Below are 27,070 nucleotides of genomic sequence, written 5' to 3'. Positions count from 1 at the left end.
GAGATAATCTGGGGATCTTGGACAGCAGCTGGGGTTATTAGCGAGAGTGAGGCATTGTTGGGGATGAGTCGGGTGACACTGATCTCCTCACAGTATAGGCACTGAGTGCTGAGAGGGGAAGATATGCTCTGAATTGCTCCCAGCAGCCTAAAGAGACAGATGGCTTCGGTCAGCCAGAGTTACAAAGATTGCTGCTGGGGTGGGATGGGGGGAAGCCTGCGCAAAATAGAATCATTCAGGATGAAAAGATTGTGAAAGGAAGAATTCACAAAACATTTGGAAGAATATTAGAGCATAAAGGTTTCAGTGGAGGAGAAAAAGCAGGTTCAGAAAAACAAAGACTTGGTTAGTGTTACAAAATGCTGAGAGCCCAGAAAGAGACAGCACTGGACAATCTCTAAGTGGTGTCTCTGGGGGTTAACCCTGACATACCACTGCTTTTGGTGAACAGCAGTCCTAGCTGCATATGTTCATGCATAAACAAAAACCCCATAAATGTCCTTTATTTCCTTCTAGATTTATTCAACAGGTAGTTAAAACTGGTTAAAATATTGTAGCTCGTGGACACTATTGGGTGTAGATCACATCTACTATTAGAAATAAAGAAATTCAGAGCATCTGGGCCAGCATTAAGGCTTGTGAAACCCCAAGGAATGGGAAGCTGTACTGAAAAGAAAAAGTTTTAGGGATTTTTACAACTATTTAGGATTAGAATAGTAGAAAAATGGTTTTTTCTGGGTCTCTAAGAAAAGTAAGCCAACAAAGCTGTGATTAATTTGATAAGAAAAAAAAACACCTTTGAATAAAGTATTGCTCAGACATATGGGCAATTGAGGGTTGGAGGTATATTTTAGACAATAATATAAAAGTTTATTCAAAATAGGGCCAAAGCGATAGCACAGTGGTAGGGCATTTGCCTTGCACGTGGTAGACTTGAGACTGACCCAGGTCTGATCCGCAGCATCCCCTATGGTCCCTCAAGCTTTCTAGGAGTGATTCCTGAGTGGAGAGCAGGAGCAACCCCTATGCAGTGCTGGTGTGGCCAAAACAAAACAAAACAAAAGAAAGTTTATTCAAAATACTCTGTCATACATCACTATGACCCTCCATTAGTGAAAGTGACATCATACTCCCTTGAATCATCAAAAATGAAGCATGTTCCAGGAAGAACAGCAAATCCTTAGGAACATAGTCTGGTCAAGCCACGCAAGCTTACTGGGGACAGAAGAAGAGAGTGAGAAAGAGACCAAACTAAATAGTACTAGGTCCATTCCAGAACCTGAATGCAGGCCCCACCCCTAGTGGAGCATGAAACAGAGAAGTCTTCCAAGCATCTCATCAGACTAAGTGGAATTTTAGTTTTAAATTATAGGACTTGGACTTTTATATATAAAACAACCCTCAGATACAAGTGAACTTCTTCAACTGATACTTAAGGCAGCAGTTTGTTCCAATATTGTGAGGAAAATTGGTAGTGTTGAATATGTTGGGTCATATTGCCTTTCCACAGGGTCGTCCCTGCCCCCCAAGATTAATTTTAGCTATACTCAAAAGTCTCCAAATCTCTTTAAAAGGTAGCTCCACTATGGAGGAGATTCCAATAGACACTGATTTTTCTTGCTATTATACTAACTAACAGTGAGTAGATTTGTACGTTAGGGCACTGCAGTGTGTAAAATGAGGCCAGTGGAGTACACAGTCACTAATTTTATCTTTAAATCTAAAATTTCTACAGTTATTTTTTAAAGTCTCAATAGGAAAATTATTTCTCTATTGATTCCAATGACCAAAAAAATACAGTACTTTTGTGGGTTTTCCTAGGCTTTCCCCATTTCCCTCCCAGTTCCAAAGGGAGGGTCTGGGGTGGGGGCTCTGACCTTCCAGCCCTCTAGCTCAGGAAGGACCTCCTTCCTTCCTGGGAGCCGGGAGGTTCTGCCAGCATGGCGTTTGGCAGCCCTCCGCCATGCCACGGCCTCTTTAACCAGGCCTAGGAAGCGGTGCGGGACATGAGTCAACCCAGCACCACTCTAACTCCTTCCTCCGGACCTCCAGGGGCTTTTGCTGGCCACATGGCTGGGCAAGCCAGTGAGGTGGGTCCCTTGGAGGAGCTTGTGGGTTTTCCTAGGCTTTCCCCATTTCCCTCCCGGCTCCAAAGGGAGGGTCTGGGGTGGAGGCTCTGACCTTCCCGCCCTCTAGCCCAGGAAGGACCTCCTTCCTTCCTGGGAGCCAGGAGGTTCTGCCAGCATGGCGTTTGGTAGCCCTCCGCCATGCGAAGGCCTCTTTAACCAGTCCTAGGAAGGGGTGCGGGACATGGATCACCCCAGCACCCCTCTAACTCCTTCCTCCGGAACTCCAGGAGCTTTCCCTGACCACATGGCTGGGCAAGCCAGCGAGGTGGGAATAGCAGCGCAATAGGTTCTGGCTTTATGACTTACCAGGGAAGTTTCCTTATTAAACCTGTCCATTGGGAAACCACACGGGGCTATAACAAATATTTGGATATCATTGTGTTTCATTTGCTTGTCATAATCTGAAAGACGTCCAGGAGCTCGTTTTATTCCTTTACTCCCTCACTCCCATCTCTTGTTACCACACATTTAACTATTTTTCTGTACTAATGATTTTTGTTTTGGTCAAGGTGGATTACATATCTTTCACAGTAATTTTTTGGGTGGAGTCTGAAGCTTCAGCAGGCAACATGTCATGGCAAGGTTTCATGCTGTAGGCTTTTTGGCCAAGATAAGGTGAAGTTGTAGCCTCGGCTGCCTTCCACAGACATCTCTCTCCTTCCTCCCTGTCCCAAGGGTTATTCCTGGACAACTGCTCAGTGGGTTCCAGCAAGGTGCAATTTAAAAGAGACCCCAGGCTTCCTTGTTCCTGCAAGGGGCTGGGAGGGGACTGGTGAACTTTCAACTTCCAGCAATTAGGAAGCAAACGCCTCTCAGGGAGTCAGAAGCTTCAGCAGGCAACAAGGGAAGGACATGGCTCCATTTGCTCTTCGCTTGTCCAAATCACAGACCAAAGTGGTGTCTCGGAAACCCCCCCCTCCCTTTTGACTATTTCTAAAACATAAAAGGGACACGTGTATCTCCTTTGTATATCTCAGATGTATTCCCTTGACATCTATAAGTCTTTTCAAACATCCTCATATAGTGACAATTTTGCCCACTGGACTTGTTATTTGATTGTTTGATTTTTCCCCCTTTGAGATCTGTATTATAAGCAATATTGGTAGAAGAGTATCTCTATAGACTTCAAGTTTGAACCAAGTAACGGGGAATTTTGGACATTATTCATCGGCCCCCAGATGCACCAACAATATCTTGTGGCATTGCTTCTCTTTTGCATAGGCACATTAAAATGGGAAAATAATATATATGCAAACAAGTTCTTATCTAATAGAGATGGGAACACAAATTTGGTAATGCAATTAGGCCTTTTACCCTGAACATTGGCATAATGTTTTGGCTCAGGCCTCAGAAGAATGGGCATCACCCACACACACCTGAACAATGGATATCATTTATGGAAACAACCACAATTGTCTATAACATTACCAGGATCCCAGCCTCTACCAGAGAAGACCTACCACTGCTTTGGCATTGACTTACTCCAAAGAGTGCTCCCAACACCCAGACGACTCAGCAACAGTCTGCATGCAGGGCAGATTCCTCCGTATTTAATGGTATGCTGAAACTAGAGGGTGCTCCACATCAGCCTGACATCGATGAAAGAAATACACAGAATCCAGAGTCTTTAAATATAAGAATCTGATACCAACAATAGCTAAAGTGTGAAAAAGTTTCACCGGGACCACAGAGAATGACTCGGGTTTGATGGACTGGCATGCCTGGAACCCAGAGTCAGTCTTATGCCAATAAACTTCTGGGGTGAGGCCTTTTAGTAATCAGGTCAAGGATTTTTTTTCCATTTTCTCCATTTTTCTGGACCTATGCAAACAATAGCGATTGCCACTGTCACACCTGTGGTGTACCTGAGACCCACCCATTTCTGGGAGGGGTCTTGGGAACCGGATAATAGGTGTGACCTTACCTGCAAGACCTCCCATTCCTGGGAGGGGTCTTGGAAAAGGTAGATAAGGCTGGGACCGAGGGAATTCGGCCCCTTTTTGGCCGTTTCCTTTGGCCCTAAAGATGGCTAAAGTGAGTTAAGACGCAGGGCTAGCCAAGAATGGCTGAATGCTTAAAAGGTTATGAGATAGGCCACACACACGTGGTGGCTAGGGCATGAATAAAGATAATGCTTCCTGAAGCCTGCCTGTGAGTAAGTGATTTCACCTGGGCCTGGAACTCGCGGGCTGCATGGGGGATGAAGCCACGTGGCTGGGGCCTAAGCACAAAGGCTTCCATCCATCGCCATCCAGCCCCATCGTTATTTATTTGACACAACAAATGGCGCTCCGAACTTTGACCTGAATCCTGGACCCAAGAAAACAGCAATCATGGTGAGATTTCTGCTTTTCAGTTTCATTTTGGCTCTTTTCGGGTGCACTGAGCCCAAAACCCTGGGCCACGTGCAACAATGTTCAAAGATGGCCGTGACCCCTTCCAGGGGAAGAAGGGCAACTGAAAGCCTCCAGCTTTCACCTCCAGCCCAGGCCCAGGCCCAGAACTGAGACTTTGTTACAAGAAACAAAAACCTCGGCCTGTACAAAAACTTATTAAAAGCTTAAATTGGAAATGGAGGAGAAAAAAGACTGTATTTAAAGTGGACTGATTTTCTGAAAATGACCTGCGGCTTGAATTTGGATTTCGACTTTGGAAACTTCGAACTGAACTTTTACAACTCTGACCATCCAAAAGCGCCCTGTAAAGCTGTGGCCAAAAAGCTGCAGTGGCTGTGGTGCTTCCAAAACTGCAGCCCGGAGGGGGAAAAGTGGCGAAAAGCTCCTATCGGCCCAGAAGCAGGAACGCCTCAGCTCAGCTCAGCTTGGCTCGGCTTGGCTCAGCTCAACTCTGCTCCAAAAGCGGCAAGCCTGGAATCCACCCTCCAGATCACAAAGCTAAAACAGCGTGATCAAACCGTCTATGGGGCCTGAAACTATGATAGGAAGCCACGTGGTGAGATCAGCGTGGGACAAATTAATCATTTGAACTATAATTTTAGGTGTAGGAACTAAGCGGGTAGTCTTATATTTTACTAATAGTTGGTGATGGAATAAGTTTTAGTTAGTTAGTGGTTAAAAATAAAAAATAAAGGGAGGTAATACAGCTTAGCCCATTTAAACATCTGATTTCTAACCACCTGCATCTTTGTCTTAGTCATTTTCTTTATAATTTAAATGTGCTTTGTTGTCTTTCATGGTTAATATTTTCAATTGCAAAATGTTTTACTGTGTATTTTAATGTACTTAGCCTGTTTTTAAAATGTATGGTATGCATTTATGCTGTACTTGTGTATAGGAAAGGTATAGGAACAAAAGGTTCCCCCAATATAGTTTAAAAGTATAGGAACATAAAAGTTCCAAAATAGTGCTTGGTAAAAAAGCATTAATAGAATTTTAGGTTACAGGTATAAAGTATATTTTGCAAAAATATGTTTTTAAAAAGGGCTGGTATATTAATTTTCACTTTATTACATTGGTGCATAAAAATATTAAGAAAAGGAGGAAATGTGGTGTACCTGAGACCCACCCATTTCTGGGAGGGGTCTTGGAAAAGGTAGATAAGGCTGGGACCGAGGGAATTCGGGCCCTTTTTGGCCGTTTCCTTTGGCCCGGAAGATGGCTGAAGTGAGTTAAGACGCAGGGCTAGCCAAGAATGGCTGAATGCTTAAAAGGTTATGAGTAGGCCACACACATGTGGTGGATAGGGCCTAAATAAAGATGATTCTTCCTGAAGCCTGCCTGTGAGTGAGTGATTTCGCGTTTCACCTGGGCCTGGAACTCGCCGGCTAGATGGGGGATAAAGCCACGTGGCTGGGGCCTAAGCACAAAGGCCTCCATCCATCGCCATCCAGCCCCATCGTTATTTATTTGACACACACACACCTTTACTATATTTTTTTACTCTTATCCTTTAAGGAAAAAAAAAACTTACTGAACTTAAAAACAAATAACTGTAGTAGAATGCCTGCCTCGAATACTGGCAGGGGATGGGAAGAGGGGTATTCTGGTATTCTGGGTATGATTGTAACTCAACTATGACCATGTTACTTAAATAAAAAATATATTTAAAAAACTACAGTACTTCATCACCAGCAAATTTTCTTGTGTTTGAATAAATTTTATATAAAAGAACTACTTAAGGCTCTACTCATGGAAAACATACTGAATTATAAGGTAGCTGTTTATCTTAGCAGTATTATTGTAGCTAAAATGACTTTTACAAGAAACAATAAATTTAAAAAGGCAATTTATTCATTTGATAGCACAACATTCAGTTCAATAGATCACATGATAGATTAGAATATTCTAAGCTACTTCGCATCTGCTGACCTATAACCTTGCAAAGTAGCAGTTACAATGGGTCGTATGCACAGAACAGTTCACATTGTTTATCTCCTTGAAATAACTCTTCTGAATGACAGATTTTGGCATTGAAAACAAACAGAAAAACTGTAGTTGTCATAGAGCCCAAAATTCATAAGAATTTAACCTCCTGAAGATATGCACTGAATTCCTAAGGCTTTCTTTTTCATTCAGAATACATGCTTATATAAAATTATGCCACAGAATTCTACTTCAAAACTCTATTTGGTGTTAGGGGCTTGGGAGATGTTCAAAGTGCTAGTGCATGTGTTTTTCAGTGGATTTGAACACCTGTACATCACAGTACCCAGTGAACCACCAAGACTAACTCCGTCACCACACTAGATGTAGCCCTGAGTACCACCAGGTATAGCACCACCTCCCAATCTATTTGGATGCTTTTAAAACTACATAATTACATTTAGAACCCAATGAATTAACTCAGTAACTTCTCAGTTGGAAATTGCATGGTATTACATTACTTTGTACTTTCATTAATAAATCAGCTTCTCAATCAGAGCATAGTACTAAAGTACTATAACCATATTACCAAAAATGTAGTACTTATTTTTGGAGAGTAAAAATATGGTAATTTCTTTAAATTGTTTTATTTACTGACTCACCAAGAGATACAAAGTTGTTCACAACTCAGTCACAATGTTTGAGCATCCATCCTGTGACCAGTGTCCAATTTCCTCCTTCAGCAATGTCACCAGTTTCCCTCCCCGACCCCCAGTCTGGCAGACACTTTTCTTTTTCTTTTTTTTCCTTTTAGGCACTGTGATTTGCAATACAGTTACTGAAAGAGTATCATGCATATCATTTTACCTCCTCCTTTCAGTACCCTGTTCTTGTCCAGAATGATTACTTCTCACCATCACTGTATCTTATCTAACCTAACCACCCTCCCCTCACATTGTGGCAAGCTTTCATCAAAGGATCAGTCCTTCTGGCCTTCATTTCTATTGTCTTTGGGTATTATTCTTCTACTGTATTTCTTTATATCCTGCAAATGAATGTGACCATGCTCTGTATGTCCCTCTTCAGCACTGACTCATTTCACTCCTACATGTGCATTTATGTATCAACAAATGTCATGACTTCCCTTTTCTTTTTTTTGGGGGGTGGGGGGTGGAGGTGGACACACCCGGCAGCATTCAAGGGTTATCCTGGTTCTGCGTTCAGAAATTGCTCCTGTCAGGCTCAAGGGACCATAATGGATGCCGGGGGGTCGAACCCGGGTCTATCCTAGGTAAGACTGCATGCAAGGCAAATGCCCTATCGCTGTGCTATCACTCCAGCCCTGACTTCCCTTTCCTAATAGTTGTATAGTATTCCATTGTAGATTTGCAAGTTTCTTTATCCATTTTTCTGCTCTTGGGTACGTGGACTATGCCAGATTTTTGACTACTGTGAAAAGTGCTGCTATGACCACAGGAATGCTGACTATTTTTATACATTGTGTTTTGGGCCACTAGAGATATTCTCAGGAATGGAATATCTGGGTCATATAAAAGCTCAATTCCAATTTTTTTGAGGAATGTCTACAATATTTTCTCAAAAGGATGAATCAGAATTCCCACCACAATTGAATGAGGGTCCCTTTTCTCCTTCATCTGCACCAACGCTGAATGTTTTTGTTCTTTGTGATGAGTGCCATTTTCTTGGATGTGAAGTAGTGTCTCATTGTTTTGAGTTGCATTTCCCTGGTGATTAGTGATATAAAGCATTTCGTATGTGCCTTTTGGCCATTTGCATTTCTTCTTTGAGGAAGTTTCTGTTCATCTCCCTTTGATAGGGATGTTTTTTTGATAGGTTTCTTTTCTTGTAAAGTTCTATCAGTGCTTTAAATATGTTGGTTATTAACTCTTTATCAGATGAATGGTGGGCAAATAATTTCTCTCAGTCTGTGGACTGTCTTTGTATTCTGGTCTTCATTTCCTTTAAGGTGCAGAAGCTTCTTAATTTACTGTAGTCCCATTTTATTGTTTACTTCCACTTGATTGGTCATCTTTAGAGATGCCTCCAATTTCACTTGAAAACCATCCCTTCATTAGTCCTTCCACAATTGGATGCTAGTGATAATAAATTCACTAGGGTATATCCAACTCAAATCTTTATTTATAATTAAAATACAAGCATAATTTTAATATGATTTATGGATTACAGTAAATTGAGTAGTTTTATTATATTTTTTCTTGACCATTTTTACTTATTATAGAAGAAAATTATATTACTATCACAATATGTGGGCCCAGAGAGATAGCACAGCGGTGTTTGCCTTGCAAGCAGCCGATCCAGGACCAAAGGTGGTTGGTTTGAATCCCGGTGTCCCATATGGTCCCCCGTGCCTGCCAGGAGCTATTTCTGAGCAGACAGCCAGGAGTAACCCCTGAGCAATGCCAGGTGTGGCCCAAAAAACAAAACAAAAAAAAACAACAAAAAATCACAATATGTGCACAAAATCTATTTTGGGTGTTATATGCAACCTATGTCATTGGTGAAAAAATACTAAAGTTTATTTGGAAACACCGATTTACATAACCTTTGAAAATCTGTAAGAAGTCTCCCATAACCACTTTGAGCACACAGACTTTCCTCTGTGAACCAAATCTTTAGCAAGCACATGAAAAGGAAGAGCCTTGATGATCTGAAACACCAACACAAAGCCATGATTTCGCATTCCACTAATTGAATTGCTCCCTCAAATATCAGGTGATATCCTTGGTACTTCTCTAGTGTTTGCTCCCATTCAGTCTTCTAATGCTCTGCATAAAGTATATATCCTAAAGGACACTTTATAACTTCGAGCATCCATCCTTGGAATGACCATCCACCATAACTATATTAGCTTTGGAACAGATGACAAGATGAGATTTTTTTTAGAAGACAAATCTAGTGATAGCACAGTGAATAGGTTTTTTGTTTTGCACACAGCTGACCCAGGTTTGATCCCTGTCATCTTATATGGTCCCTCAAGCCTGCCAGGAGTAATTTCTGAGCACAGAGCCAGTAATAACTCCTAAGTGCCACCAGCTGTGTGTGCCCCCCCCCAAAAAAAACCTAGAAAGTTAAAGATAGTGTATAGGTTATTCAATAGCAAAGACGTATCCCACAACAAGGACTTATACCAGAGCACTTCAAGTTAATTAGGATAATTGCTGAATGATAAACTGAATGGAAAGTAAAATTGTCCCCATGCAGCCAAAGCATTTAAGAGCTGGAATTAGAGCTCCTCTTCCTTTAACATCTGCCCAAGAAGACCAAATACTCTAGAGGATGTGATGACAAGAAAGCTGAGTCAATAATAATGAAACATGGCAAAAAAAAGAAAGAAAAATATTGAGTTTATGTCCCTAAATGACAGCACAGCATAAAGCAAACCCACTGTCAACCCACACTGGACACATAGCATTAGCAATAAATCATTCTTTGTTCTGCTAAGCCACTGAGGATTCAATATAATCTGATCTATTCTGGCAATACAACTAAGCAAATAAAATTAATTTATAGTTGTTCAAAAAACAGCTACATGTTCAAAGCTTATATTCTAAGAGCATTTTTATTTATTTAAAGACATGACTTGAAACAACTTCTCTCTGGCAGTAATCCCATAAAAATGTCCAAAGAGTTTAAGAACAGACCGTCTTAAACATATTTAGTGACTTCTCTGGAAATTAGATATTAATACATAAAAACATTCATTTAATTTAATTGAGTCTCTTATAAAATAATAGCTTTGTCATCACTTCAAAAAAAATGTTGGCTTAGGACCTAGATAAAACCCCAAACACTGCTTTATATAGCAATCATATTTTAAGTATGTTATATAATTTCTAAACCTCTATTTCAAAGGATATATTTTGGTTTCTGAAAGCAAAAGCTATTCAATGTGTGGCTTTAATCTGGAAATCCCTTTATGTGACTCCAACAATGGATACATTTGTACAGCTGTTTCAGACTACTCAGAAAATGCTATTGTATTGTTATTGGTAACCAAAATATTAATGATGATATACTAACATTAAAAGTTACTGTGCCGGCTGGAGTTGTGAATAAGACAGACTCTTCTGGGCCGCTTAAGCTCAGCAGACATTTTGGGGCTTCCCCCGGCTTGCTTCAACCTGGGAACTTTGATCTTCTCTGGCATTCATCCCCTGATGGCTTGCCTTGGCTGAGGTAAGTCTTTCCGGGCTGGAGTTGCGGATAAAGCTGACTGCTGGGCCCCTTAGGCTCAGAAGACATTTTGGGGCTTCCCTCGGCTTGCTTGAACCTGGGAACTTTGATCTTTTCTGGCATTCATCCCCTGACAGCTTGCCTCGGCTGAGATGAGTCTTTCCAGGCCGGAGTTGTGGATAAAGCTGACTGCTGGGCCCCTTAGGCTCAGCAGACATTTTGGGGCTTCCCACACCTTGCTTCAGCCTGGGAAATTTGATCTTCCCCCAGCTTGCTTCAACCTGGGAACTTTGATCTTCTCCAGCATTAATCCCCTGAGGGTGTGCCTCGTCTGAGGTATGTCTTTCTGGGCCGGAGTTGTGGATAAGACAGACTCTGCTGGGCCCCTTAAGCTCAGCAGACATTTTTGGGCTTCCCCTAGCCTGCTTCAACCTAGGAACTTTGATCTTCTCTGGCATTCATCCCCTGATGGCTTGCCTTCTCTGAGGTGAGTCTTTCCGGGCCAGAGTTGCAGATAAAGCTGACTCTGCTGGCCCCCTTAAGCCCACCTATAAGGGTCGAAGCAGAGGAGCATGGCCGCTTCACTTCGTGGCCACGCACTCCACCTAGCCAATGAATACTACCACAACACGTAGAAAAACCCACAGCATAAGTGTGACAATGGGGAAACTATGCAGACCAACATCAGCCATAGAGAATGAAGATGGAAACTCTGATGAACCAACAATGGCCAACCACCTAAGCAGTCTTTCAGAAATGGAGTTTAGAGAAGAAACATGGAGGATGCTCACAGAACTCAAAGAAAGTATAGATCAGAACACTAAAAAAAATCAAGAGAATATGAAGATAGAAATCATAAAACTCCAAACTGAAATATCAGGTCAAATAACAGGTCTGAAAAACTCAGTAGATGAATTGAAGAACATAATAGATGAGCTTTCCAACAAGTTACAAGCAGTTGCGGATAGAATTAGTGCGCTGGAAGATGCGATGCATAACAACTTTACACAACAGAAAAGATTGGAAAAAAAGCCTTAAATCAAATGATCAGACAATGGAAAAATTACTCAAAGAATATGAGCAGATGAAAATAGAGTCTTTGATAAACCCAACAGAAACAAGTTTAGAATCATTGGAGTCCCAGAGACCCAAGAAGAAAATCTCCAGGAAGAATCAACAGTCAAGAACATCATCACAGAGAAACTACCAGAGCTAAAGAAAACATGTGACCAAATCCTGCATGCCCGAAGAGTAACCAGCTAAAAAAGACCCCAGGAGAAACACCCCAAGACACATCCTAGTCACAATGATAAATCCCACAGATAGAGATAGAATACTGCAAGCAGCAAGATCAAAAAGGGAAATTACATTCAAGGGAGCATCCTTGAAATTTACAGCAGACATGTCACCAAAAACACTCAAGGCCAGAAGGCAGTGGTGGGATATAGTGACAAAACTCAATGAAATAAATGCTTCACCAAGAATACTGCACCCAGCAAAACTCATTTTCAGGTTTGAAGGAAGTAAGTATAAATGGCTTCACAGATAAAGAATAGCTCAAAAACTTTACAGACTCAAAACCAGCCTTAAAATAATAACTGAAAGATCTATTCTAAAGACAAGACAGAACAAAAAAACACACCAAACTTCTACACAAAGATGGCAATAAATCCCATGATAATTATTTCTCTCAATGTCAATGGACTAAATGCACACGTTAAGAGGCACAGAGTGGTGAAATCGATCAAAAAACTGAAGCCAACCTTCTGCTGCCTACAAGAAACACACCTGAATAGTCAGAATAAACACAGACTCAAAATCAAAGGCTGGAGGAAAATCATTCAAGCAAACAACACCCTTAAAAAAGCGGGGGTGGCCATACTAATATCAGATGACACAAACTTTATACTCAGAAAAGTTGTAATGGACAAAGATGGATATTATGTACTAATCAATGGATATGTACAGCAGGAAGAAATCACTCTCCTAAACATATATGCACCCAATGAGGGACCAGCAAAGTATTTAATACAATTATTGACAAATCTGAAAAAGGATATCAATAACAACACAATAATTGTGGGAGATCTCAACACAGGCTTGTCAACACTTGATAGGTCAACCAAATGGAAACGCAACAAAAATGTACTAGACCTGAAAAGAGAAATGGAAGAAAGAGGCCTAATAGATATATATAGGACACTCCATCCTCAGAAACCTGGATACACATTCTTTTCCAACGTACATGGGTCATTCTCCAGGATAGACCACATGCTGGCACATAAAACAAAATCCTGGTGAACATGATCCAGAGCCTCATCAAGAAGATCATTTGATCAAGTAGGTTTCATCCCAGGAATGCAAGGATTGTTTAACACCCATAAATCTATCAACATAATACACAACATAAATAACAAGAAAAATAAAAATCACATGGTCAAATCAATAGATGCAGAAAAAGCATTTGATAAGGTTCAACACCCATTCTTGATGAAAACTCTCAGCAAGATAGAATAAAAGGAACCTTTCTCAATATAGTTAAGGCCATCTACCACAAGCCAGTAGCAAATATTATCCTCAATGGAGAAAAACTAAAAGCCTTCCCTTTAAATTCTGGTACAAGACAAGGCTGTCTTCTCTCAATACTCCTATTCAACATAATACTGGAAGTACTTGCTATAGCAAGTATAGAAAAAGATATCAAGGGAATCCAGATAGGAAAGGAAGAAGTCAAGCTCTCACTATTTGCAGATGACATGATACTCTACTTAGGAAACCCTAAAGACTCTACCAAAAAGCTTCTAGAAATAATAGATTCATATAGCAAAGTGGCAGGCTACAAAATTAACACACAAAAATTAATGGCCTTTTTATACACTAATAATGATGGAGAAGAAATGGACATTAAGAGAACAATCCCATTCACATTAGTGCCACACAAACTCAAATATCTTGGAGTCAACCTGACTAAAGATGTGAAGGGCCTACACAAAGAAAACTATAAAACACTGCTCCAAGAAATAAGAGAGGACAGCAGAAATGGAAACACATACCCTGATCATGGATTGGCAGAATCAACATCATTAAAATGGCAATACTTCCAAAAGCATTGTACAGATTTAACGCGATTCCTCTAGAGATACCCATGACATTCTTCAAAGAAGTGGATCAAACACTTCTGAAATTCATTTGGAACAATAAACAACCTCGAATAGCTAAAGCACTCCTTGGGAAAAGGAATATGGGAGGCATTACTTTCCGCAATTTTAAGCTGTATTACAAAGCAATAGTTATAACACAAGCATGGTATTGGAATAAAGACAAACCCTCTGATCAGTGGAATAGGCTTGAGCACTCAGAGAATGTTCCTCAGACATATAACCACCTAGTTTTTGATAAAGGAGCAAGAAATCCTAAATGGAGCAAGGAAAGCCTATTCAACAAGTGGTGTTGGCACAACTGGTTAGCCACTTGCAAAAAAGCAAACTCAGACCCCCAGCTAACACCATGTACAAAGGTAAAATCCAAATGGATTAAAGACCTTGATATCAGATCTGAACCTATAGGGTATATAGAACAACATGTAGGTGAAACACTCCAGGACATTGAAACTAAAGGCATCTTTAAGGAGGAGACAGCACTCTCCAAACAAGTGGAAGCAGAGATAAACAGATGGGACTATATTAAGCTGAGAAGCTTCTGCATCTCAAAGGAGATAGTGCCCAGAATACAAAGGCCACCCACAGACAGAATTATACAAGAAAAAAGCAACTAACCCCATCAAAAAATGGGGAGAAGAAAGGAACAGACACTTTGAAAAAGAAGAAAGGCAAATGGCCAAAAGGCACATGAAAAGATGCTCAACATCACTAATCGTCAGGGAGATGCAAATCAAAACTACTATGAAGTACCACCTCATGCCACTGAGATTGGCACACATCACAAAAAAGGAAAACAAGCAGTGCTGGCGGGGATGTGGAGAGAAAGGAACTCTTTTTCACTGCTGGTGGGAATGCCGTCTAGTACAACCTTTATGGAAAGCAATATGGAGATTCCTTCACAAACTAGAAATTAAGCTTCCATACGATCCAGCTATACCACTCCTAGGAATATACCCAAGGAACACAAAAATACAATACAAAAATCCCTTCCTTACACCTATATTCATTGCAGCACTATCTACAATAGCCAGACTCTGGAAACAAACAAGATGCCCTTCAACAGATGAGTGGCTAAAGAAACTGTGTACATATACACAGTGGAATACTATGCAGCCTTCAGGAGAGAGAAAGATGCAGAATGGTTTCACTCATCTATGGGCTTTAAGAAAAATGAAAGACATTTTTAACAGTATCTCAGAGACAAGAGAGATGAGGGCTGGTAGGTGCAGCTCATGACATAAAGCTCATCACATAGAGTGATGAGTGCAGTTGGAAAGATGACTACACTGAAAACTATCATAACAATGTGAATGAATGAGGGAAGTAGAAAGCCTGTCTCGAGTACAGGTGTGGGGGGTGGGGAGGAGGGAGATCTGGGAAATTGGTGGTGGGAATGTTGCACTGGTGAAGGGGGGTGTTCTTTACATGACTATAATCATACAACTATAATCATATTTGTAATCACGGTGTTTAAATAAAGATAATTATAAAAAAAGTTTACCAGGTCTAAATGTCTAGTTATAAAATAAATGTCATGAATATATGCCAAAAAATAAAAAGTTACTGTGCCTATGCAGAGGGGAAAAGAAAAAAAAAAGCACAAAATGATTCTTTTATCTACATATACATTGATTGATTGATTGATTTTTTTGACTTCTTTATTTTGGTGAAGATATTGAAGTTGATGTCTCCAATTTTATTTTATTTCATTTCATTTTATTTTATTTTATCTTTCTTGCACTCTGGCATGATTTGATTTTAGGACTGAGACTATTGTGTGGCTCTTGTCTTTATTGCTGTCGTGCTCAATAGATATTTTATTTTATATTTCTTTCTGTATTGTTGCGGTGTTTCAATTACCTTTTTCCTGTCCTCCCTAAACTGAGGCTGAAAGCTTTTTCATTTTCAGTTTATTTGATTTTTTACCCCATTCTATTGCTTTTCTTTCCTTCAAACAAAACCAGATAACTCGAACTATCTAGCTCTGCCTCTCAAATAGAGAAGGAAATAAGGGAGGGTACCAGGACCAAACAGATATATGATCTCTAATAGTAAGCTTGACACAGAGAGGACCACTTACTCGAGCAGCCCTGAGGGTGATGGTGGGGGATATGGGTTGCAGGAAGGGAACAAGGGTGGGGGGAGGACAAATTTGGTGATGGGTATTCCCCTGACTCAATGTACCTAATCACTAATGTACCTAAAATACTACTGTGAATGATATGTAAGCCAATATGGTCAAAATAAAAATTAAAAAAAGAAAAGAAAAATTTTACAATGATCCCAGTGACCCAACTAGCAACTCTATACAGTCATATCATTTAGAGGCAAGGAATCTAGCTCAGCAGAACATTTGCCTTGCATTTGTGAGGCCCTGGTAGATAGAGATAAATGATAGATAGATAGATAGATAGATAGATAGATAGATAGATAGATAGATAGATAGATAGATAGATAGATAGATAGATAAAGAACATCTCATTTATGTGATCTAGTCTCACGATATTGTATCTTATCTTAATTCTTCATTCAAATGAGGAAACCAGGTTTTTAAAAAAATTCCTTATAAACTGGCTGTAAAGCCGATGGCCTTAACTAATTTTAATTTTCCTAAATGGATACCTGCAAGATACTTGCAAATTAGAGAAAAACCAAATTTAGCTGCCTGCAAGTGCTTTTATTTTAAACAGCCTGAAAAGTATCAATGAATAAGTACAACACTGAAAGATAGCACGGTGGGAAAAACATGCCTTACATGCAGCGAGGTGAGTTCCATCCCCAAAGGCCACCTGAGCATTAGTGGACTCTCTGAGCCATCTGGCTAGTCTGGCTAGGTATTATTCAGTTTCTGAACACTTGAAGAGCTCACACCCCTCGATAAGAAATTAAATGAGGAATTAGACAGTGAACATCTTATTATGTTCTTTCTACTTTTTAAAGGTTTCCACTTGTGCTTTCTTGATCATCTGTACTTGGTATTTGATGTTTTTTAAAACAAGAAAAATTTTTGGTTTTTTTTTTATATATCAAGTGAGTTTGGATAACAGCCTAGCTAAATTTTTGAAGGAGTCTTTTGAATGTTTGAAGTAAAGAATAATTTATCAACCTAATAATTTATAAAATCTACAAGATATTAGTTGTACCTTAGAGATTTTGGGCTATACCCATATTTTGATCATCTAGAAATCTTGGTATCTATGTGAGACTTTAGGGAGAATTTTTAGATAGATTTGTTTGGAGAATAGATCCAGAGCTTCCCCAAATTTAAATAATTTAAACAATTAATTTAGTTATTATTAATTTTATTATATTAACATTATATTTATTAATAATATTAATTTTAATATATTTAATAATATTTAAATAAATTCAATGTGGAGGGGTTCAGGTATAGAGAGTTTCCCAATAGTTCTTTTATCCTGAGCAAAATGCCTTTAAAAATATTTATTTCTCTAATGAAGGAAGATATGCTTTCCCTCCAGATTAGCACCAAAGGTCATCTACAGAGAGGTATACGGTGCAAAATGTTATTAACAATTAGCCAAATAAAAACGAATTTCATATTTCTAGAGAGGGGAAAATAAGGTAAGCTAAAAGAAACAATCAGAACATAGACTGTGCCAATAAGTCATACCTCATCAGTCTGATGCTCTGCCCAAATCCTTCCCCTTTGGGACTTATTACTATAGAGACTATAGTTCTGTTCTGCACATAAAACCAGATGTTGCTAGGAAACAGTTTGGCTTCTAAGGTCACAAATGTAGGGCAGTGGCCACTTTCTACCAAAAGATATAGAAGATAGGTTTGTCACATGTGCTATTGTGGAAAACCTTAGATTTCAGACAAATATTTTTCAAAGCCAAAGAATCCATTGAGCACAATCCTGTTTGACAGAAAATAACATGGCCCAGACTCCAAAATTCTTGCTTTGAATTCTCCATTCTCACTTTGAATTTCCTTTTTATTGCAGATCCTTTCCAATTTTCAGATCCAATTTCAGATTCCAATTTCAGATCCTTTCCAATCTCATCTTCCCATTTTTATGTAGCCTGCCCAAGAAAACTGTCTTTGCATGTTTACAAATTGCAAATTATTCATATTATTGGTCCTAATTAATTTCTGGAAATGTCCCATATGGGCTTGAAGTTACTCTTTTCAGAAATTGTATACCAAACTTTTGTTACTTCTTTCAAAAACAACCTTGTGAATTTGACTTACATTAAAGTGATCCTAAGCACTTTTCTTGCAAGTAATAACTTCAAAAAACTCGCCCAGTCTTCGTTTTACTTATTAAAAAAATTTGTTAATGTCACTTTGTTTTTCCTTTCTCATCTTCATAGCCACCCCAGAGATTTAAGTAACTACTGGGTCAGAAGATATCACTAATGATGATTTAAATTTAAGATTTAAGATAATTCATTTTTTTTACAGTAGAACATATTGGCAGAGAAAAACTTGGAGTGGCAAGTCTAGTCTTTCCATCTTTCCTCTCATCTTAACTTTAAATCTTGATTCGACTTGCTCTTCAAGCCCATGTTCTCCCTTGAACATGTATCTCACTTGCTTATCTCTGTTTCTTTTTTTTTTTTGTCTTTGTTTCTTTATTTGTTATTTCCACTCCTGAGAAGTTTGAGATCATTTTTGAACATAGATTTCTTCCCTCCCCCTCTCCCCTTGTATCTTTCTAAACTAGTTTCATTCAAAACAATGTTTGTTTCACCAAACATAAATAACTCTTTTTGATTGATGGCTTATGGGCTTATGGTTATTACATGATGCAACAAGATATCACATCCCTTTGTTTCAGTGCCAGGTACCCAAAAAAGCTGTCTAAAAGATGCTCTTCATTGACATGTAAAGTGAAATAAGTAAGAGGTAAACAATATGAAACAATTCCATTTGTCTGTGAAATACCAATAAAACAGAATAAGAAAATAGACAATTGTCAAGCCATAGTAAATCCCTGGCCTTGGATTAAAAACTCAAATTATCCCACAACTATGGAAATCGATCAAACTGAAAGCCCCAGACATGAGGGCGAGCACCACAACACTCAATGACTCTTGCAGAAAAGTGACTGAGAACTGCAACTTGACATGCGACTCCTAACAGGCACAACCCAGCACACTTGCAATCCCCTGCCACAGCTGCAATAATGAAAATAAGGGAAGGTATGGTGGAGATAAGTATAAATGCATAAAATTCATTGAGTGGCCTGATGAAAGTAGAAAATGAAAAATATTGTGAACTTAAATATATTGGCTAAAAATATGATAAAATTACAGAGTGAATATCAATAACCAGACCTAAGCACTTTGTAGACTAACAAGAAATATCTTTTTTAAAAAGACTAAGAAAGTAAAATTAGATAGGAAAAAATCTAAACAGGTAATAGTTCCAATTTCATGACTATCTGTGGGGTAGGAACCCTAGGAATCATTTTCAGAGATCTGTATCCAATCAGACCAGATGATTCAATGCTCAATATTAGCAATGTAATGCTGCTCCAGCCTCATGATGCTGGAGGACCACTGGGCAATCTGAACAGTGCTCAGGACCATTCTGGTCATAGCCAGCAGTGGTGTATTAGAAGTATTTGAGGCCAGAGATCAAATCCAGGTTTCTGTTCAAGCATCAAATCCAGGTTTCTGTGCAAGCAAGGCAAAATCTGGCCACTGAGATATTTCCTAGTCCCCAAACTTCCATTACAAACATTTAAACTTAGAGAATCTCAGAGATTGCCAACAGAATAAACAAATGAATAGCAAGCCTAGACACATCATAGACAATGCAGAGAACCATTTTAAGAGAAAAAGATGGATGTGTTAATGGGAAAGCAAAGATATATTTCATGCAAGGTAGCAAAGACAGAACAACAATAAGTAACACATATATAGAATGTCCCCTGACCCCACTAGGAGTCATTCTTGCATGTAAAGCCAGGAGTAAACCCTGAGAACTACCAGTGTTGGCACAGACCCCTGCAAAAGTGGATTAAATACTCAAGATGAGATCAGAATCTGTAAACTACATTGAGAAAGAGATAGGCAGAATTCTATAACATATGACCCTTAGTGGCATTTCCAGTGATCTGATGCCACTTACAAAAATATTTATAAACAGAGGATTAGAAAGATAAAACACAGGTTAAAGTATTGGTTGCGAGATGCCAGCACCCTTCTGCCTCTCTACTCTGCTGTCCTGCATTTTCGGCCTGATTTCACCCTTGGTGCGGCCCATCAGCCAGCCTGCTTTCCTGTGAGCTTTCCGGGGAGTCTGCCTTCCCGTGAGCCTTCCGTGGAGGTGAGTCGACACGCCCAGAAAGGGAGGAGCCACTGAACTTCGCTGGATCTCAGATGCCAGCACCCTTCTGCCTCTCTACTCTGCTGTCCTGCATTTTTGGCCTGATTTCATCCTGGGTGCGGCCCATCTGCCAGCCTGCCTTCCTGTGAGCCTTCCGTGGAGGTGAGTCGACACGCACAGAAAGGGAGAAGCCAGAGGAGCACGGTTGCTCCGCTCCCCTTCGCAACGGTGCACAGCATTTAGCCAATGAATACAATCACAACACGTAGAAAAACACGCAGTACTAGTGTGACAATGGGGAAACAACATGGGCCAGTGCCAGACATAGAGAATGAAGATGGCAACTCTGATGACTTGAACATGATCAACCACCTAGTCAGTCTCTCAGATAAGGAGTTTAGAGTTGCAATATGGAACATGTTCAAAGAACTCAAACAAAGTATAGAAGAGAAAACTAAAAAGAATCAGGAGAATATGAAGATAGAAATGAGAAAACTCCAAACGGAAATTTCAGATCAAATAACAGGTCTGAGAAACTCAGTAGATGAATTGAAGAAAAACATGTTTGAGATTTCCCACAGGTTAACAGCAGCTGAGGATAGAATCAGTACACTGGAAGATGAGATACATAACAATTACATACAGCAGAAGAAATTGGAAAAAAGCCTCAAAGCAAATGATCAAACAATGGAAAAATTACTCAAAGAATGGGAACAGATGAAAATAGAAGTCTATGATAAGCTCAACAGAAACAACTTAAGAATCATTGGAGTCCCAGAGACTCAGGAAGAAAATCTCCGGGAAGAATCAACAGTCAAGAACATCATTAAAGAGAAACTACCAGAGATAATGAATACATGTGATCAAATCCTGCATGCCCGAAGAGTGCCAACTAAAAGAGACCCCAGAAAAAACACCCCAAGACACATCCTAGTCACAATGACGAATCCCATAGATAGAGACAGAATTCTGAAAGCAGCAAGATCGAAAAGAGAAATTACATTTAAGGGAACATCTTTGAGATTTACTGCAGACCTGTCACCAGAAACACTCAAGGCCAGAAGGCAGTGGTGGGACATAGTGACAAAACTCAATGAAATAAATGCTTCGCCTAGAATACTGCACCCAGCAAAACTCACTTTTAGGTTTGAAGGAACAATACATAGTTTCACAGACAAACAACAGCTCAAAAACTTCACAGACTCAAAACCATTCTTAAAAGAAAAACTGAACGGCATACTTTAAGACAAAGCTTACCAACAGACACACCAAACTTTAATATAAAGATGGCACTAACTCCCAGGACAATTCTTTCTCTCAATGTCAATGGACTAAATGCACCAGTTAAGAGACACAGAGTGGCTAAATGGATCAAAAAACTCAATCCAACCTTCTGCTGCCTACAAGAAACGCACCTGAATAGTCAGAACAAACATAGACTCAAAATAAAAGGCTGGAGGAAAATCATCCAAGCAAACAACACCCAAAAAAAAGCAGGAGTGGCCATATTAATATCAGATGATGCAAACTTTATACTTAGGAAAGTAGTAAGGGACAAAGATGGACATTTTGTATTAATCAAGGGATATGTACAGCAGGAAGAAATCACCCTCCTAAACATATATGCACCGAATGAGGGGCCAGCAAAATATTTAATACAACTGTTGACAAATCTGAAAAATAATATCAATAACAACACAATAATTGTGGGAGACCTCAACACGGCATTGTCAACACTAGACAGGTCAACCAGACTGAAACCCAACAAGAATATACTAGACCTGAGGAGAGAAATGGAAGTAAGAGGCCTAGTAGATATATACAGGACACTCCACCCCCAGAGGCCTGGATACACATTTTTCTCTAATGTACATGGGACATTCTCTAGGATAGACTACATGTTAGCACACAAAACATATCTCCATAATATCAAGAGGATAGAAATTTTGCAGGCTGCCTTTGCTGACCACAAAGCCCTGAAATTATATATAAACTACAAAGGGACACAGAAGAAAAATTTTAACAACTGGAAGTTAAATAGCCTCATACTGAATAATCAGTGGGTCCGAGATGAAATCAAAGAGGAAATCAAAACCTTCCTGAAAACAAATGACAATGGAGAAACAATTTATCAGAACCTATGGGACACAGCAAAAGCAGTACTGAGAGGAAAATTTATAGCTTTGCAAGCACACATCAGGAAAGAAGAAGGGGCATACCTGAATAGCTTAATGACGCAGCTCATAGAATTAGAAAGTGCTCAACAAAAGGATCCAAAAATAGGGAGGCAGAAGGAAATAACAAAGCTGAGAGCAGAAATCAATGAAGTGGAAACCAGAAAAACGATCCAAAAGATCAACGAAAGCAGAAGTTGGTTCTTTGAAAAAATAAACAAGATTGATAGACCACTGGCAAAACTAACAAAGAAAGAAAGAGAGAGAAACTTGATAACTCATATTAGGAATGAAAAAGGAGAGATCACTACTGATATGGTAGAGATTCAAAGGGTAATCTGAAACTACTTTGAGAAACTCTATGCCACTAAAAATGAAAACCTGGCAGAAATGGATAAATTTTTGGAATCTTATAATCTTCCACGATTGAATGAAGAGGATGTAGCATATCTAAACACACCCATTACTATTGAGGAAATTAAGAAAGTAATCAAATGTCTGCCCAAAAACAAAAGCCCAGGCCCAGATGGATTTACTAATGAATTCTTTCAAACCTTTCAAGAGGAACTACTACCAATCCTGGCAAGACTCTTTCATGAAATTGAAAAAACAGGAAAACTTCCAAATAGCTTTTATGAAGCCAACATTACCTTGATACCTAAACCAGACAGAGATGCTACGAAAAAAGAAAATTACAGACCAATATCGCTGATGAATGCAGATGCAAAGATCTTCAACAAAATCCTGGCAAATAGGATTCAATGCCTCATTAAGAAGATCATCCACTACGATCAAGTAGGTTTCATTCCAGGAATGCAAGGCTGGTTTAACATCCGTAAATCTATCAACATAATACACAACATCAACAGCAAGAAAAATAAAAATCACATGATCATATCAATCGACGCAGAGAAAGCATTTGACAAGGTCCAACACCCATTCTTGATCAAAACTCTCAGCAAGATGGGAATGGAGGGAACCTTTCTCAATATAGTTAAGGCCATCTACCACAAGCCAGAGGCAAATATTATCCTCAATGGAGAAAAACTGAAAGCCTTTCCTCTAAATTCTGGCACAAGACAAGGCTGTCCTCTCTCACCACTCCTATTCAACATAGCACTGGAAGTACTCGCTATAGCGATTAGGCAAGAAAAGGATATCAAGGGAATCCAGATAGGAAAGGAAGAAGTCAAGCTCTCACTGTTTGCAGATGACATGATACTCTACTTAGAAAACCCCAAAGACTCTATCAAAAAGCTTCTAGAAACAATAGACTCATATAGCAAGGTGGCAGGCTACAAAATTAACACACAAAAATCAATGGCCTTCCTATACACCAATACTAATAAGGAAGAAATGGACATTAAGAAAACAACTCCATTCACTATAGTGTCACACAAACTCAAATATCTTGGAATCAACTTGACTAAAAATGTGAAGGACCTATACAAGGAAAACTATAAAACTCTGCTCCAAGAAATAAGAGAGGACACGCGGAAATGGAAGCATATACCCGGCTCATGGATTGGCAGGATTAACATCATTAAAATGGCAATACTCCCCAAAGCACTGTACAGATTTAATGCGATCCCCCTAAAGATACCCATGACATTCTTCAAAGAAGTGGACCAGGCACTTTTGAAATTTATTTGGAACAATAAACACCCTCGAATAGCTAAAGCAATCATTGGGAAAAAGAATATGGGAGGAATTACTTTCCCCAACTTTAAACTTTACTACAAATAAAGACAGGCCCTCAGATCAGTGGAATAAGCTTGAATACTCAGAGAATGTTCCCCAGACATACAATCATCTAATTTTTGATAAAGGAGCAAAAAATCCTAAATGGAACAAAGAAAGCCTCTTCAACAAGTGGTGTTGGCAAAACTGGGTAGCCACTTGCAAAAAATTGAACTTAGACCCCCAGCTAACATCATGTACGAAGGTAAAATCCAAATGGATTAAAGACCTCGATATCAGCCCCAAAACCATAAGATATATAGAACAATACGTAGGTAAAACACTCCAGGACATTGAGGCTAAAGGCATCTTCAAGGAAGAAACTGCACTCTCCAAGCAAGTGAAAGCAGAAATTAACAGATGGGAATATATTAAGCTGAGAAGCTTCTGCACCTCAAAGGAAATAGTGCCCAAGATACAAGAGCCACCCACTGAGTGGGAGAAACTATTCACCCAATACCCATCAGATAAGGGGCTAATCTCCAAAATATATAAGGCACTGACAGAACTTTACAAGAAAAAAACATCTAATCCCATCAAAAAATGGGGAGAAGAAATGAACAGACACTTTGACAAAGAAGAAATACAGATGGCCAAAAGACACATGAAAAAGTGCTCCACATCACTAATCATCAGAGAGATGCAAATCAAAACAACGATGAGATACCACCTCACACCCCAGAGAATGGCACACATCACAAAGAATGAGAATAAACAGTGTTGGCGGGGATGTGGGGAGAAAGGAACTCTTATCCACTGCTGGTGGGAATGCCGTCTAGTTCAACCTTTATGGAAAGCGATATGGAGATTCCTCCAAAAACTGGAAATCGAGCTCCCATACGATCCAGCTATACCACTCCTAGGAATATACCCTAGGAACACAAAAATACAATACAAAAACCCCTTTATTACACCTATATTCATTTCAGCTCTATTTACCATAGCAAAACTCTGGAAACAACCAAGATGCCCTTCAACAGACGAATGGCTAAAGAAACTGTGGTACATATACACAATGGAATATTATGCAGCTGTCAGGAGAGATGAAGTCATGAAATTTTCCTATACATGGATGTACACGGAATCTATTATGCTGAGTGAAATAAGTCAGAGAGAGAGAGAAAAACGCAGAATGGTCTCACACATTTATGGGTTTTAAGAAAAATGAAAGACATTCTTGCAATAATAACTTTCAGACACAAAAGAGAAAAGAGCTGGAAGTTCCAGCTCACCTCAGGAAGCTCATCACAAAGAGTGATGAGTTTAGTTGGATAAATAACTACATTTTGAACTGTCCTAATAATGAGAATGTATGAGGGAAATTGAGAACCTGTTTAGAGTACAGGCGGGGGTCGGGTGGGGAGGAGGGAGACTTGGGACATTGGTGATGGGAATATTGCACTGGTGATGGGTGGTGTTAAAAAAAAAAAAGAAAAAGTATAAAAGATGCACTACAATTTAGGATTAACTGGAAAAAAAAAAAGAAAAAATAAATAAATAAAGTATTGGTTGCATGCACCCAACCACCTGAGCCCTCAGAGTGTAGATGGTCACACACACCTCAAGTACAACTAAGAGTAAACCTGCACAAAATGAGCAATAAACCATGAGCACAGATAACTTGGTACCTATACTCCTTCTTCAAAAATATGGTAATATATTAAATGTAAAAAGTTTAACAAGGTAAAAGAAACAAGCTAAAATTAAGACACCCAACTGAATTGAATAAGGGAAAATATTTGCACACAAATATAAGATAAAGAGCTAATATCCAAAATGAATAATAACTCACAAAGCTCAGCAAAAATACAAAATATCATCAAAAAGTTTGGGAGAAAATACAGACACTTATATGAAGAGAATATGCCACTAGGCATATTAAAACATATTCACCACCACTTATTGTTAGAGAAACATAAATTAAAATGACAACCAGATATCATCTCAAATCAGTGAGAATGGAATATAGAAAAAACATGGAAAACTATCAGTGTTGGAGAGTATGTAGTGAAAAGGGAACCTTAGTCTCTACTGGTGGGAATACTACGTCAGTCTCTCTGGAAAACAATATAGAGATTTCTTTGTGAAAAAGAAAGAATAGAGCTTCCCTATGAACCAGGCTCTTCACTTCTTCATAGTTACACCCAAGACACAAAAATATTAATTCCAAAAGATATGTACATATCTAGGTGCGTGGCAGTGCTGTGTACAAGAGCCAGGACATGGAAACAATACAGTGATGGAGGGATGGATAAAGAAGTTGTGGTACATATACAGAATGGAATTCTACAGAGACACTCGGAAAAGATGCACTCACAAAGTTTGCTGAAATCCATAACTGAAGAGTGTCTAGTTAAGCAAAGTACGAGGGAGAAGGGAAAGAACAATATGCTCTCATTTATCTGTGTTATGGAAAAGAAGTCAAGGAAATAAAAAAATTCAAATGGTTGCTAACAATTGACTTTCATTACAAAACTGAAAATGCCAAATAAGGGGAGAAAGAATAGTGGAAAATAGTGCCGGGCGGTGGTGCTAGAGGTAAGGTGCCTGCCTTGCCTGCGCTAGCCTAGGACGGACTGTGGTTCGATCCCCCCGGCGTCCCATATGGTCCCCCAAGCCAGGAGCGACTTCTGAGCGCATAGCCAGGAGTAACCCCTGAGCGTCACCGGGTGTGGCCCAAAAACCAAAAAAAAAAAAAAAAAGAATAGTGGAAAATAAAAGGTTGTCTGAATAGTAATATTGGAGCATTGATCGAGGGTCTTATGCGGATTGCTGGAGACCATAACAGGTAAGGTAAGGTAACTGTGTGCACCAAAACTGTAAGATTAAAGCCATTACAAACATGTGACACAAACGAAGAGAATTAAATTTTAATGAATTTGTCATGGGAGCAGGGCTGGTTATAGGGCCCTTAAGATAGAAGGATGCTGACACTGGTAGTGGACATGGAGCTGGAGAATTGTATGTGTGAAATTCTATTATTGACAATACTGTAAATCAGAGTACCTTAATAAACTTTGTAAAGA

At 39.3% G+C, this 27,070-nt stretch overlaps 1 protein-coding gene across 1 annotated transcript in view; it reads right to left on the bottom strand.

The window, feature by feature from the left end:
* Positions 1–27,070, bottom strand: part of HECW2 (HECT, C2 and WW domain containing E3 ubiquitin protein ligase 2) — a 445,024-nt gene that overhangs the window by 229,555 nt on the left and 188,399 nt on the right. The gene's annotated exons all lie outside the window — the stretch shown is intronic.

This window comes from Suncus etruscus, chromosome 5 (assembly GCF_024139225.1).
Source record: "Suncus etruscus isolate mSunEtr1 chromosome 5, mSunEtr1.pri.cur, whole genome shotgun sequence".
Taxonomy (NCBI): Eukaryota; Metazoa; Chordata; class Mammalia; order Eulipotyphla; family Soricidae; genus Suncus; species Suncus etruscus.
This window is presented reverse-complemented; position numbering and strand designations above follow the sequence as displayed.